A 16,132-nucleotide genomic window follows, 5' to 3' on the forward strand; every position below is an offset into this window, starting at 1 on the left:
TTGTGTTACCAGGGGACACCCCCCCCCAACCATCCTCCAAGGGTGGGGGTGGGGGGGTGAAAAGATGTGTTAGAAAGCAATCTATTTTGCTGGTGTTGAGGGTTAATGACTATTGCTAAAGATAAGTGAATTATCAAAGCTGTTGCTCTACCCGATCTCAAAATCCATTACATTGTTGGCCGTCTAATTAAATACGTAAGTATAATAAAATCATATTTTATGACTATTTGAGGGTAATGAGATTAGTCTTTAGAAGCGATCGCCACATATTAAAGATGCCACTGTCTATAGAATGTTAATAATGTTAAATCAAAGTGTATAGAAAACTATTCATGAAAAATTAGAGGGGGGGAAAGGCTGTCTTCATAATAATATCCAAGTGTTATTATTGGGGTATACTGGCAGATGTCACCGTTCTGCTGGACTGCAATTGCAGGCAAAAGTAAAGTTACAAGAAGGTCGGTGCAGAAAAAAATAGAATCGCTTTTCTTTCTCATTCTGTGGTGTGGATTTTATACAGCAGTTTGACCCGGTAAAGTTTGCTGCAGTCATTATTCACAAATAACGGTTGTCTGGTTTCTTTTTCTGGTCTCCCCCCCACCCGACCTCTTCTTTTAAAATACTTTTTTTTAGCCTGGAGCAAAGATTGCATGGTTACTCCTTTGGGGAAGAGAGGACCGGTGCTGAAGTTACTTCTAGTCCAGGTTCACAATGTCACCACGCTTCAGCCCATTTACTGTACAGTATCTTTAATTCAGATTACACATGCCAAGGCGATTTAAATCTGATTACCAAATTAGAAGGTTTTTAAAACAAATCCTTCTAAATCTGATACTGTTGACTAAAAGGGGAGAGGGAGGCTGGGGGAGGGAGTGAAAGTTGCATAAGCCCCCATCACATAAGGTAACGATCCTGCCCGAGAAAAAAAAAAAGGAGACTTTTAAACCTTTTTGACAACAAATGCAGCTGCCCCGCTATTTTGGACGATATTAAGCGAAAATGAATGCAAATCTGTGTTCAGAAGCCATCTGGCCAGAAATAGGGAGTCAGCTGCTCTTCACATTAGACTCTGAGGCTGAATCTATTTCAGCTCATTTTCTAGATCATCTGGTCCTGAACCCAAAGCGTGGAAAATACGGTCTTTATCGTTCACCAACTTTGCTTTTCTTTCCTCCTTTCTTTTCTCTTCTCTCTCTCTCTCTCTTTTTCTTTTCTTTTCTTTTCTTTTTTAACTAGAAGCCATGTTTACAGAAAAATTACTCCCCGGGAAGTGTCAATTCAACTCCAAGGACTGGTTTGTCTTTAGCATCTTCTTTACTAAAACCCCAGGTTTTCTATCCCAGCAAAGGGCGCAAACGCCTCGCCTCTGCCCCGGGCATAGGGAGAGGAAGGGCGGGGGATTTCTGCCTCCTGTTGAAAAGGCTACTTAGTATGAGAGGAAGATTGTTTTTAATAATCCTTCGGGGAAATCAATGCGTTTCGAGAAAAACGTGGTCTTTCTTCTCCTAAAGTGGGAAGGAGAGAAGGAGGAAGAGGAAGACGGAAACAAGTGTCTTCTCTAAGCCATGCTGTTAAGGTGAAGTTCGCGGGGACCAGGACGCGTCCGGGGGAAAAAGCAAGCATTGTGTTTTCTTCTGGAAGGGGGAGGGAAGGCGTGGGGAGAAACTTGTTGAGGTTTTAAGAACTTTTGCGACTCGCGATGGACCAGTCAGGCCTAGTTCAACACAGGAGCGGATTCGCCCTCGCCCTTTCCTTATTAGAAGCGCCTCTCACCGGTTCAAAGGTGGAAGCCAAGAGCTGGAAGCTTCAGCTGAAGCTGGTACAAACCGGGCTGGGGTAGAGCCCAGCTACCGCCAATCAGTCCCTTCCCCGCACATTCCCCTCCTCCCCAAAGACTTGACCTTAGCAAACTTGGTCAGGCAGAAGGTACGGTGGATTTGAATGAGATTTGCATACTGCAACTAAGACCTCCCGAAGTCGCAGCCCTCCTCCTTCTTGGAGTGTGTGAAGTGTTCCTTTTGTGTGAATTTACGGGGTGAGGCTTCAATGATCCCCCCACAAATTTGCATTTAAATAGCGACATCAAGCGATTCGCGTGCCACACACCAGTGGGCTCCCAGATGTCAAGCCGAAGTCAGTCAGATGGCCATTGCCCAGCTGTCCTTCTAAACATCATACCAGAGCATGCCGTGACCTTAAAGGGACAGAGCCCCTTCCTTGGCGTCAACCACCATATAAGCTTTTTCCCAATGGGGGAGTGGGGGGGGGGAACAGCGGACACATCCGAACCAGCCGTTCAACCTGTTCCATTGTATAACCCCCTCTCTGTTAAAAGGCCAGAGAGAAAAGAAATAGCACATTGCGCCATAAATCACAACCCCTCCACCCTTTCCCTACTTTCCTTTCTGTGTTCTCTGACAATCCACGGCCATAATGATCCATAATCTTAGACCGTACAAAATCCCACTGATTCATGCTGATAGATTCATTTCTCAAGTTTGGGAACGGGCTTCTCTCCCCCCTCCCTCTCCCCGCGCAGACACACACACACACACACACACATTTTCGAGATAATACTGCCGGGACTATTATCTCAAATACTTCTCTTATGCCACCCACCTGAATCAAACAGAACTGTTACACTTCAGTTGTTCAAAATCTCTAACACGTCCCACGTGCAATTCCTTATATATTCTGCCTGATGCTCAGTTCCACGTTATGTCTTCCTTTCTGCTTATTGAAGCCCCCCTACCCACCCACACACATTCCCGCAACACTTGTATGTTTCTTCTTGCTAAAGAAACTTTGGAGAAGCGAAAAAGTTCAGTTTGGAGGGGAAAGAATGATTCTACGCCCGGTAGCCACACACACACACACACAGGGATAATTTCATCCCTGTCCGGTCTTAATATTAATAGTCTCTGGTGCTGTCTTCTTCAGGTGGCCAAGAAAAGAATTGGAACGAACGTGCCAAAATCCGTGTTTCGGTTTTAAGGCTATTCTTGGACTCTTTGATGAACCAACAACATGCTCCGTTCCACTTGAAATGATTTATGCAGGGTTTCGCCGAAACAAATCTCGGCAACCTTTCCCGTCCCCCGCTCCCTTTGCTGGCTTCTAAGGGACAGGTACCTACACTTATTTAAAATCTGCCACTTGCAAAAGAGTTTGGAATGGTAAAGTGGCCCAGAGAGAGAAAATTAGAAGTGTGGTGCATGTGCGACACTATCTGCATACACAAATGCACATCCATTCATTCATATGCGCTCCCCCCCAAACACACATGCACACACACACACTCACACACATACACAAACAGGCGAGAGAGAGAGATCTCAGGCTGTTATTTCATGACAACATACCCTGTTGAACCGAACGGCAAAATGCCCTGACCCCAGACTCTGCCTTGCTGCAAACGCCTGCAAACGGGAATCTACCGCGTGGGCGCTATCTAAGGGAGGGTTCTCCTTGGCAGATATCACCGAGCCGCGGTCTAGGGAAGCTGAAACTGGCGATGGAGACCTTTAAAGGTCCCGAGGAGTTAATTCCACAACATCCGATTCCAAACCTCCCCTGGCTTTCCGCTAGGCGCACAGCAGCTTAGAGCAGAGGTTGGCTTGAGGCCCCTGTTCGCAATGCCCGACCAAATGAGCGGCATTCCTGCCCGGGGAAAAAGCGGAAGGCAGTGGAGTCGCCCTCCGTGCCCTGCTTGGATGCCTTTTCCAAGGCGGTCGGCCACCTTTTCTTCCCAAACAGATTCCACCAGCGCCAACACCATAGACAACAGTGGCTGGGGATTAAACGTCAACCGGTTACACTTTCTCGCTTCTAGAAAGCCACATGCTCCTGTGCCGGTCCGAAGTTGGCTTCAAGCTCAAGAACGGGACTCCTGGCAGCCCTGTGTAAAAGCCAGCCAAGCCCAATTTCGCTTTTCTAATTACGCTCAGCAAGCCAGATTCTTTCACATTCAGGTGGACGGGTTTGTTGGTTTGTTTTACTAACAAAAAGATAATAGCAAAGGGAAAGTATGAACGGCCGCAAGAATAACAGCAGCCAGAAGAAACGAAATGGGGTGCCTTTTATACGGCCAAGTAGAAAACCGAATCTTTTCTCCCTGATGTTTTTAAAAGGCGCCCGGTAAGTTTTGTAGCAACGAGGGAAAGAGTTTCTGTGTGGGGTTTAAGACATCCTCTTTCTCTTTTGTTTTTGTTTCAGTTGTTAAGACTGGACATGTAGGGGGAAAGGGGGAAACGCAGAGGAAAAGAAAGACCCCGCTAGACGAATGTTGTGAAACATACGAACGCGCGCACACCCAGTCGCCCTGAATAAAAAGATTGATTTCTCAGAGTAAAAAATCCGAGCGCCTCGGAGTTGAGCGGCGGCGAGGAAGTTTGACGAACAGCGCCTCCTTGGGTGGGAAAAGAGATTTTTCAGAGTAAATAAGATGGAGATCGTAAGTAAGAGAGGGACGGAAAAGTAGCATCTTTCTCGCTTTCTCCCTTTCCTTCGCATTGTATATTGAGAATTAACGAAACAGAAGGTTCCTTTTTTACTCTTTGTGCCAAACAAACCAATAGATTTCTTCACGGGAAAACTGTTTTTGGCGTTTCTTATTGAAGGAAACTGAATAAACGGGATCTGTTTGGAAGATGCAAAATTAACAAGTGTTTTCTCCTCACTTCTTAAGAATTAGAGCAATTAGAGTGCCCGTGCCCGTGAAGAGAAACTTTTAAAATTGCCTCTTCGAACAACGAGATAAAGTCATATTTGAAAATTGCAACGGGCTTCGCATTTGTGAGCAGTATGTTCGTGGAGGGGTCAAGGAGGACAGAAAATGGCTTAATGTTAGGAGTTGGGACACTTTTGATTTAAGTCAGGGGGCGAGTTTGGGAAAACGGCAGGATTTCAGGGAAATGCCACTGGTATCCTGTGTGTCTAAAATTAGAGAGAGCGTTCAATCGGAAGAGACACGATAAAATGTGCCCTAATGGGTCAGGGGGCTTCAAACGTCTTCATTTAGGAAGGTGGCACAGAAGCGATGCGTGTCCGGAAAAGATTTGAAGGCAGGCAGGCGGGAGTGGCGGGGGGTGGGGGGTAGGAGGCGAGGAGGCCAGGGCAGACCGCAAGCTTTCCATCAAAGGCAGCAAAAGTGAATCAGTCCAAAGCGACTTCAGTTGGAAGGACGTGGTGTTTCTCCTATTGCGAGAAAGGGAGGAAGTCTGATGGCTGTAAAAGAGCAATCCAAGATCCCGAGTAGAATGAAGGCTGGCGGACTGGCGGCGGGGGCGAGAGGGAGACGAAGTTTCACAGCCTTTTCGGCCCGGGGAGTAGCTCGTCCTCCTCGGGCTGGCAAAAGACTTCGCCGCGGACTTGGCCGGCCCTTCTTCCTTCTCCCCTGTTGTCGTCGGGGGCTCCCCTGTAACTGAAGCACCCCAATATTTCGCAAACCATCCAACAAGCGCCCCCCCTTTTTTTTCAAGTGGGAAATTGGCAAGCCGACTTGATCCTCGTTACCCCACTTTTCGCATCCCCCCCCCATTCAACCTGTACCGACAAGGATCGATCCGGCCATTGCAGACATTATAATTGGCTTTAATTAAACATACTTCGTTCTAATTAACTCTGCAATTTTAGCATGCTTTGGACGCCGGTGTCGAATTTGATATTGTCAGTCCAGATGTCCTAATAAAATTCAACCCTCCACTCGAGGCTTCCATGTGCGTCGCGAACAAAATGCAAATGAACTGTAAAACCTAAAGTATTGTCAAAGGTATAATCAAGAAAGGTGTCTCCAAACTTCTCACTTTTTAAGTGATTATCACGCGGCAGTTAGGAAACGCAGATTTCCTGCGAACACCGCGCCTGCATAATAGGGACCTTAACTCTTTCCTGCTCCAAGTGGCGCCCCTAAACCCAGCATCCTTTCCTTACTCTGCCCCGTCAGGGCTCGCCGCTTTGCAGAACCTCGGCCACACACACCTCCTGAGATGCGCCCTTGGAGGACGAGCAATAGGGGTGGATGCCTTGGGGAGCCTCTTGCTTTTCCCAGCATTTTCGAGGTTATAAAATCCTCCGGAGGTCTGAACTGGCTACGCTGGTGCAGTTTCTTTCCCAGGGGGCGGAAAGGAAACGGACCTTTGGTCAGATGATCCTCCAGTAATTCAACAATGCTGAAGGAGGCCACCCTCATTTAATCCAAGGCCAGAACTAATTTCTCTTCCTTTCCTGCCTGCCTTCGGAAAGAAGACAGGGATTTTCCGCCTCCTTTAATGGCCGGGGTCGTTTTGGAGCCCTCAAAATGTGGTCTGCCTTAAACACCTTGAAAAGCTGGTCCAGCAAGCAAAGAAATTGATATAATTTCCTAGGCAACCTTATACACTTTCTCGTGGGTTTGTGTGGCTTGGGAGTTTTGATCCTCCGTTCAGGAGTGGCAGGCGGGCATAAATGATCAAAAACTCTTAGCCCTAAAGAACAGGAGCGCGTTAAAAAAATGCTCGTGCACTACATGCATATATACCACTACATTAATGGAATCATTTAAAGCGGTTGCTAACTTCACTTTAGGGGGAGAGAGGGAGGGTGGGAGGGAGAGAGAGAGGGAGAGAAGAGGGAAAGAAGATGAAGCGGACAAGCGTGTGCTCCGAGCGCGGGTGATTTGCATTTTCTTTCGGATATTGAAATGAAGAGAGAGCTGCTGGGCGGTTGGGCTGCCCAGAGCATAGCTGGGGGCCATGCAGAAATAAAAACAGAAAAAGGAAAGACGAAAGAAAGAAACCGGCTTCTCTTCTAGACTATTAATAAGCAATTTGTCCCGCTGAAATTTACATTGCAAAGCGGACGGGGAGGGGAGGCCAAGCGGTGCGCGCGTTGTGGGAGAAAGAGACGAACCGGCCCTCCGCGCGTCTTTCTGTAGCTTTTTCCGCTGCGGCAACCCGCGCCTTGGCTTGAGTTGCGGAGGGAAGGACCAACTCCCCCGCAAGGTGATTTACTGGGAATGCTTGAACTTCCCTCCGTACAACTATAGTTGTACATTTGCATATGTTACCCTGGACCGAGCTATCCCTTTTCCAAGTGAGAGTTTTTAACCCGTCCCTGCAGCCTTCCTCCCTTTGGACACCTTGATTGCAAATCGATCGGCTGAATTCTAACTCGATTCCTTTTGCTGAAAATAAAGATTGCATTTTGTTTTTTTTCCCCCAAAAGCATAAATAGGAGTCTGAGAAATAAACATAGATTACCTTAGATAAACAAGTGATGGGGTTGTCCCTTCCCCAACAAAATTGTCCTTCTGGCTTTCTTTTTTTTTTAAAAAAAGGGGGGGTGCATTGAAGACTTTGTGAGCACTAAACAGCGGGTATAGTCTGCCACCTACAGGACATTCGGCGCATCAAATCCCCGTCGTTGGTTCGTGTTAGATTCTTTAGGTCTTTGATTGCTGTTTAAGTCACTTATCAAAATTACTCGGTTATTTCTCTGTGCCATTTTGCTTATGAAACATTGATTGCTTTGTTATTTGAACTTTGGAAATCGCTGTCTCAAAAAAGGAAAATAAATAAAAAGAAAGAAACCACTGTTCCTCACTTTCCAGATAATAAAAGAGTTGTCATTTTTAAAGACATTCGATTAAAAGGTAGGAAATGTAAAGATAATACTGTTTGATTTGTTAATCTAACTCCGCGATTTCAGAGTTGATGTCCCCAAAGACCAGGCAAGCTTTTTCTCTTTATTTATTTTTATTAAAACATCAATCTACTCTAGAGCTGGGTGAACTCAGTTTCACCTAGAGAACATAAAATTCTCCATACCAAGGAAATAAGCACCTTTCATAAATCAACAGTATTCCTGGCAGATCGATCAATTTTTGGTTGTTAATCCGAGAGGAGGAGTTTTAATTGCTTCCACCGTCTCTACACCTCCCCTCCCCAGTTCACACATCTTTCCCATTTCCAGACCGGTCGAAGGTAGTTTTCAGTCTGATTTCAATATTTGGAATGGAAGACAAAGTCACCTTCTTTCAATCAAAACCACTTCCCCAATCGTTCAGCGGTGCCGCTTTCCTGTTCTCGTCCCCACCAGGGACGATACAAGCACAAACAAAACCACTTCAACTTCAACTTTCTGACTTATCTTCCAATGGACACAGGCACGGTTTGCCTCCAAAGTTACTGAGGACACCAGACCAGACGTAAAGCGACAAATAATAATAATAATAATAATAATAATAATAATAATAATAATAATAATAATAATAATAATAATAGTAACTGGGTATTGGGGGAAAGGGAAAAAGGACGCTTCGAGGTCACCCTTTCCATCCTCGGACCTGTTTGATGCCTGTTTCGCGTCAATCACGGATCAAATCAAATTGGCAGCAGCATCAGGCATGCGGCTCTGCCCGATCAATCTGCCCTCTAGCCTAATTGGAGGACCAGAAAGGAAGCGCAGTTTCTTTTGCTCTCTTCTCTTCTCCTCTCTCCCCACCCTCCTCCCCCGCCTCTCCTTCCTTTCCCCAAACGCAGCCAGGCACCCCATCCCGCTCGGGCCACCTTGCCCGTTTCTTTCCAGAATCAGGACCCCAGCAGAGACGGTCCAGCCAGCGAGCGACATGCTGTAACGGTGGGGTACCCGGCAAGCCCCAAATCGCTTACCTTTCACGGCTAATTAGGCAACAGACAGGTTTGTTTGAGTTCACAAAGAAGGCCGGGGGTGTTTATTGTGTGGACGCAAAGCTGGGCTGTGTGTGTGATCTGGACTATTTAATACATTACTTACCCTGCAACCATCTCGGGAAAGCTCCACGGGCCAAAGGGATGGGAGAAAAGCGCAGCAGTGCGCAAGCGCCCCTCCCCGGTTCAACTAAAGCGGGCGGGGGGGGGGAGAGAAAGTGAGCGAGAAAGGAGCGGGACTTGCGGGAGGAGGAACGTTCGATCCCGGCGAGTCCCGTGGCGGGAAGGGCGGGGAAGGGGAGGCGTGGTAGCGGCGACGACTCTGGAGTTGAAGGAAAAGGCACTTCAGCCCGGAGAAAGTTTCGGAGGGGGAGCTGGCTCTCCGGGAGAAGAGCTGGAGGCAGCAGGGTTAAAGGGAAGAAGTGGGGCGAACAAGCTCGGAGCTGTGCCGTTGTGGCGCCGCCGGCGGGGCATCCAAGCCCCCTTAGCAGCCGGGAAGGGGTTGCCCAGGAGCCTCCGAAACTAACAGAGTCGGGCTAAATTTCACGTCTTTTAAGCGTTCCTGCTCCAAGCTGTGGAAAGGCCGCTTTTTCCCTGACGCGCCGTTTCCAACGCCTGCTTTTGAGGCGCGCGCTCCTGAGCTAAAACGTGGCCATCGATGAACTTGGGCCGGGGGACACCCCAGTTTTGTGACAGGAAATCTGCTTTGGGAACAAGGGGGAAAGAAATTGTGCTGGGGGGGGGGGCTCTTTTTTCTTTGAGGAAGGAAGGAGCTGCCCTCCCTTCGCCAGAAGGATTCCCGATTTCTCCTCCCGCGCTTTTCTCTCAAGCGGGAGATTCTCCTCAGTCCTGACGCAATCGCCCTCAACTCCCGCTGGGGGTCCAATAATAATGTCGTTCAGCGGGGGTGTGGGGTGGTGGTGTCAGTCGACCGCTTTGCCTATTTTTTTTGTGCCGGTATGCAAATCTGGAAGTCCGACCCTAAACCAATTTACCAATTAAAAACCCCTCGGGTCTTTCCAGCTCTTCTCAGGCGACTCAAGACTTGCGCCAGGCTGGACTGCGGTGAATTTCGACGGGAGGGGAAGAAAAAAAAAAGTCGCCAAACGTGAGAGGCTGAAGGGCGGCCGGAGTGAGGCCAGCCCAGCCTCACGTGTTCCCCTCGTTCCGGGAGCAGAGTTTCTGGGTCGTCCAGAATTAGGGACAAAATGACCAGGCTTTCCCTCTCTTTTTCCCTCCCGCCACGTCTGCACCTGTGGGATGCAGATGAAGCAAAACCCCACCCGAGAAGCGGCCCAATTGGTCGCTTTCGTTTCCCGGCCGTTTCCCCTCAGACCTGCTGTTGAAGGCGAGAGGGAAGGCTGCTGGCGCGAGCCCCGACCTGACGTTTATGTGCCAACTGCAAGCAACCGGTGGCATTTGCCAACTTTGGCCCCGGGACATTTTGAAAAAGCGTCCCTCCGCCTTGGGGTCCTTCTCCCCAAGAAGGCTCCGGCTGCCTGCTTTAAAAGTGGGTTTCGTGGCGTTCCTCTCCCCCGTACAGCTCCCGCCAGCTGCGAAATCAATGCGGCGGGGGAAAGGTAAGGTATGAGGCGCATTCCTGCCTTAGGAGCAAGAATCCCAACGGCAATAGGCCATTCCTCCATGCGCGCCGTCTTCGGAATAAGCCTTATTCCCACCAGCGGGAGTTATTTACAGGCAAAAATAGGCTTTGGAAGCGGCGTGCGTCTGATTTCCTGTTTTAAGTGGTAAGTGGATGTCGCACTTCATCCTACGGAGCGAAGCCAAACGTTATCGCCGCTACGTCCTTGCCTCGACTCCTTCCGCGAGGCGTTTTATGATTTAAATCTTAAACACGTTTCAGCATGGGCCCTCCTCACCTTATGAACCTCCCGAAACCTAAGTGAAATAAAAATCACATGTTTAAAAGCAGTCCACACGCTTCCTGAGATTTAAGCCACATTCATTTTTTAAAAAGCAGTGGCAAGTCACCTTCCTGGGTAGATCCTTATATTTTAAAAAAAAGAAGAAAAATCCCCTGAACTGTGTTCTGTATTGAAGTCCTCAGTTAACTTGGTTTATTGACTGGGACGTCGTTTTCTTGTACACTGGTCTCAGAAAGTAGAAATATTTTCAAGAGTTTTTTTAAATTCTGCTCCCCCAATAATCTTTACTTGGAAAAAAAATGGTTTGCCCTGTCCTGAATAAATTATGAGAATTCACATCGGATTGGACTATGCTAACTTTTTTTTTCAAAAAAGATGATCAATGATGGAAGCAAAACGATTTTTACAGTAGAAAGAAGAGGTGAAGACTAGACTTGTGGATCATTCAGCAGTTTCTTCTTGAAATATTAAGTATATCAGGGAGGGGGAAAGACCCTGATAAGAGTACAATATTCTCCATCTCTTCACTAGCCCCAACTGACCTTTGGCTACAAATTACATCACAAGTACATTTTTACATGAACTTTATTAAAAATGAATCTGCATAGATAAGTGTCCTTTTTCCTAAAAATAAAGATGCAAGTGTGGAATGAACTATACCCTAAGATAGTGTTCATGAAACTCAAGTATCGATTTATTTTATATACAGCTGAGGTTGTTTGATTGTGGTGTGATATAAATGTAATAAATAATTTAATTCTTTGTATATCTAATTAAATACAGGTTCTCAAGTTAAATAGGTTTAATTTGGAATTTAACTCTGTCCTCTTGCTTGGGAACAACACCTACTGGATGGAGTAGATTTAATTTCTAGCACATAGAATTGCAATGTCATGAAATGTGTATATTAATGCTAACTTTTATTAACCTAGTGAATAGAAAAGCTATTGAATGTAATCTAAGTCTGCAGATTGAAATGCTTTTAGGGAAATGCTCCATTGAGAAAAGTAGGATGTACTTATAAACAATAGGATTGCATTATTAGGGAAGTATAAATGAGCGATTAGTAGACTAGAAAATCTGAAACTCATGAAACTGATAGACTCTTAATATTATTAATACATGTCATGTAGAAAAGTCAATATATTAAATTTTCATACTGATATGCTTTAGTGATTTTCCCTTCACACTTAAACAATATTAACTAAATACGCTACAAGTGCCTGCATCCAGAAATAAATTAAGTCTAAAAATGGTCTAAAATTCTAATAGCTTGGTTCATACAACTAAGCCAAAATGAAACAAGTCATTTTATGATTTGGTGTAATATATAAATGTGTGGATCAAGTCAGTGAATATTTAGAATACAAAGCGATATTAGGTAGTTGGCATTTAATATCTTCTCTAGAGTGACTTCTGGTGTGTGATCATCTTATCTTATTCATAATGAGAACATACCATAATATACCATTGATAAAGTGGCTTGTTAAATGCGTTGAGCCAATTTGGTATAGTGGTTAAGGCACGGGTGTCAAACTTGATCGTGTCATGTGACGTATTGTGACTTTTTTGCCATTGCGGAGCCGGGATAAGCATGGCCTGCATATGATGCATCCGGCCCACGGGCCACCAGTTTGACACCCCTGGATTAAGGCATCAGACTAGTTACAAGGAGATCATGAGTTCTAGTCTTGCCTTAGGCACATAGCGAGCTGGATGACCTTGGGCCAGTTACTTTCTCTCAGCCCTAGAAAAGAGGTAATGGCAAATAACTTCTGAGAAGCCTTGCCAAGAAAACTTCAGGGTCTTGTCCAGGCAATCTCTGAGAACTGGGCAAGATTGAATGGAAGAAATATGTTAAAGGAGAAAAAGATGTAAAAATTCCACAGTCAACGTAACTAGTAGTACTGGGAGTCTCCCTCTAGACCTACTTTCAGATTAGGCTCACTTTTAATTAATTAATTCAATTGCTTCCTGACTCCCAATGATTCTGGTTTTATGATTTTTATAGTACAAGTAGTCCTCAATTTATGATCACAACTGAGGTCCAAATTTATGGTGCTAAGCAAAAAGTTGTTAAGTAAGTTTTGCTTTTTTTATTACCTTTCTTGCCACAGTTGTTAAGTGAATCACTGCAATTATTAAGTTAGTAACGCAGTTGTAAAATGAATCTGCCTTTCCCATTGACTTTACTTTCAAAAGGGGGCAAAAGTTGATCATATGACCCTGGGACACTGTAACTGTCATAAATATGAGCCAGGTGGTCAGCATCTGTATTTTGATCATGTGGCCATGAGGATGCTACAATAGTTGTAAGTGTGAAAAATGGTCATAAGTCACTTTTTTCAGTGCTGTTCTAGTTTTGCACGATCACTAAACAAAAGATTTAAGACAAAGATTTACCTCTGCACAAAACAACAGCAAGTATCTTTCTATCAAGCTGAAAATAGGAGCTTTTTAGACTTGCACTATCATTTGGAACTAAATGCATTCAAAGGTACATTTGAACAAATGGGAAGAACATTGTATTTTGTTAAATTAATAGCATATAAAATTAAATGCTTATTTCTAAACAATCTAGAAATCTTAGGAGCAGTGCAGGAAATTAATATAGTAATTGAATGCAGAAATCCCTAGAAGTTATGGCTGTCTCCTGAGTTTGCTGCTCCTGAAGCTTTTTGACGACACATACAACATTAGGCCAGTGTTTGCCATTTGATTAGCTGAACATTTATTTTGACATGTGAAATTTACATACATAAATTTAATGTAGGGAAATTAATAAAATCCTTCCCTGTCAATTAAAACACCAAACTGTTTTCTAATGAATTTGAATTTTGTTAATGTAATTAATAATTAAGCTTTATATGGAGCAAAGAAAATGATAAGCCCAATTGTTCAAGATTTATAAAGGAATAACCAATAGTATAACCAAGAGCCTGTAGTACAGTGGACTGTTATTAACACCTGCTGCTTGCAATTACTGCAAGTTCAAATCTCACCAGGCTCAAGGTTGACTCAGCCTTCCATCCTTTCAAAGGTAGGTGAAATGAGGACCCAGATTGTGGGGGCAATAAGCTAACTTTGTATAAATATACAAAAGTATGAAGGCTATTGCTTAACGCATTGTAAGACGCCCTGAGTCTCCGGAGAAGGGCGGCATATAAATTAAAGCCAAAAAAAAAAAAAAAAAAAAGATTATCAAGAACACAGTGATGTGGCAGAAGAAAACTGGGAACTCAGTTTTAGTAAAGTTAAAAGTAAAGTAAAGTCAAACTAAACTTTTAATGATTTTATTAATATATCTTCAACTTTAATGACAATAACAAGGAAGACATTTGCAACTGCTTCTTCCAAAATACTGTATTTCTTTTTAAACTTATGACCTAATTTACAATTCTAGTTAGCATATTTTAGTGGCCTTACCCAATCACTAATTAAGTATGGTCTGCCATAGCTTTTCAAGGAACTGACACATAACTAGGTTTAATATATTAAACTGGGTTTAATATACATCAGGTTAGGAAATGAGCAAAGTGGCATTCAATGATCCAAAAAGCAGATCCTGCACTTGCGGGAATACACTAGGAAGAAGAAGGTTAGGAAATGACCATTTAAATGATAATAAATAGAAAAGGAGCAGTCATTTTGTCTGAAGAAAAAGTAAAAAGCTGCCTCTGTTGCAAAATGTGCTTTGAATTTGAGATTTTTAACCAGTTTTAATGGTAAGAAAAGCAGTTATAGGACTAAAAAAAACTGTTTTCTTGAACATTTTTTCCAATAACCAGAAAAATAAGGAATTTTTGCTTGTTTCAAACAGATATCACTGGGAAATTCCACTTTTTTTCTCATTTAACTATTGTGGGTGATTTCTTAACGACTGTGATGGAAGTGGAGTTATAATTCCATTATATAATGTCTTGCTTAATTACTGTGTTCCTTAGCAACAGTGTTGCTGGTCCCAATTGTGGATGTTAAACAAGGACTACTTTCAACTCAATGAAAGTTTGGCAGCAAACAGGTCAAAACTCATCAAGTGGGGAACACAAAATCCACCATTAACTCTCTCCAGGAAGTGCCCGAGCCCTTTTACATCAAAAGTGTTCTGTCATCACTAGAACATTCCCAACTGACCAACCATACAGCAGCAGATGTGTTTTATAAGCTGCAGGTAATCAGTGGCAAAAGAAGATTTCACAAAATTGCAATACAAGTAGTTCTCAATTTACAACGGCACTGAAAAAAAGTGATTTATGACCATTTTTAACACTTATGACCATTGCAGCATTCCCATGGTCATGTGATCAAAATCGGGATACTTGGCAGCTGATCCATATTTAGGATGGTTGCAGTATCCTTGTGTCATGTGATCACCTTTTGTAACCAGACAAGCAAAGTCAATGGAGAAGCCAGATTCACTTAATAACCGTGTTACTAATAGCTGCAGTGATTCACTTTAACAACTGTCGCAAGAAAGGTCATAAAATGAGGCAAAATTAACTTAATAAATATTTTACTTAGCAACAGAAATTTGGGGCTCAATTGTCGTAAATCAAGGACTACCTGTATTTCTTGGCTGAAAGTTCAGAGAGCACTTGGACATTCAACTGACCAATCAGTAATATGAGATGTGATTATCTTTCAGAATTTGGACATTCATAGGGGCAGAGGGGCAAATGACAGCATGTATATGTGGTAATGCCAAAACAGACATAAAGTCACTTTTATTATATTCATGTGCTCCTGATGATTTCCCCCCTCCATCCCAACACATGATCACTCATGGGATGGGGAAAACTCAAGAATTCTGGTATGGTCTCTAAAGATACCTGACCAAGACCACTGTGAACTGGTATAAAAGGTGATTTAGGCTGGCTTGCTTATCTACAGTAAAATGTCTGACTTGTTGAGTAAGCTACCTTATTCCCAATAACACACTAATTATATACTGGCCACAGTTTTTTCCCCTAAAACACAAAGCTGTGTTGCATGATTTCTTCATCAACATAAGCTGCTGTTCTTATTCTGGGAATAAAAAGAAGGGAGATTCCTATGTAAGCTGTCTTGAGTTCCTAGAGAAAACTCAGAATATAATTCTCCTCTTTGATAATAATTGCTATTGATATGATTGTTCTGCTTACTTATATCATGATGTGGCTAGAAAAGGGACAGGTGCCAATCAAAGTAATTGAACCTGAAGAACATAAATTGTCTTCCCAATATCCTACCATATCCAATTGTCTTTGGAAACCCAGGAAAACTGTCATATTTAAAACTGATGCAGGAATTGTTGTAGAATGAAGTTTTTGAGGACGTTCACTAAAGCTAAAATAGGCTTTATGCCTAGTTACACCGGTTTTCTAGTATAGGATTTCTTTTATGGATGACACTGGCATATCTGCCTTCTTATTTAATACATATTTATTTACAATTGGACAGTAGGGTGATTTGTAAATACTTAAAGGTTTATCTCCCTCAACTCTAGAGCGCTTGTAAATAGCAATAGCATTTTAAAGCTTACATTTGAAGTCCCACAAGAAAGATTCAACAATATATTTCTGTGTTAGAATTGGTCATGTA

The 16,132-nt window shown here is 43.7% G+C and overlaps 1 protein-coding gene and 1 long non-coding RNA gene across 5 annotated transcripts in view; one reads left to right on the top strand and one right to left on the bottom strand.

Annotated features, from left to right (window-relative positions):
- EBF3 (EBF transcription factor 3) overlaps positions 1-8,749 on the bottom strand; it is a 214,277-nt gene extending 205,528 nt beyond the window's left edge. For 2 of the 3 annotated variants that reach the window (XR_004594487.3, XM_087871650.1), the window contains exon 1: positions 8,649-8,742. The gene's annotated coding sequence lies outside the window, so the exon portion shown is untranslated. Of the gene's footprint in view, positions 1-8,648 lie in introns of all 3 variants that reach the window. The other variant, XM_087871641.1, reaches the window with a different exon arrangement.
- LOC117676737 (uncharacterized) overlaps positions 8,537-16,132 on the top strand; it is a 31,575-nt gene continuing 23,979 nt past the window's right edge. For both annotated transcript variants that reach the window (XR_009620407.2, XR_004594492.3), the window contains exon 1: positions 8,537-8,676. This is a non-coding gene — a long non-coding RNA (uncharacterized LOC117676737). The remainder of the gene's footprint in view (positions 8,677-16,132) is intronic.

Source organism: Pantherophis guttatus, chromosome 6, assembly GCF_059756535.1.
Source record: "Pantherophis guttatus breed Tessera chromosome 6, ASM5975653v1, whole genome shotgun sequence".
NCBI lineage: Eukaryota > Metazoa > Chordata > Lepidosauria > Squamata > Colubridae > Pantherophis > Pantherophis guttatus.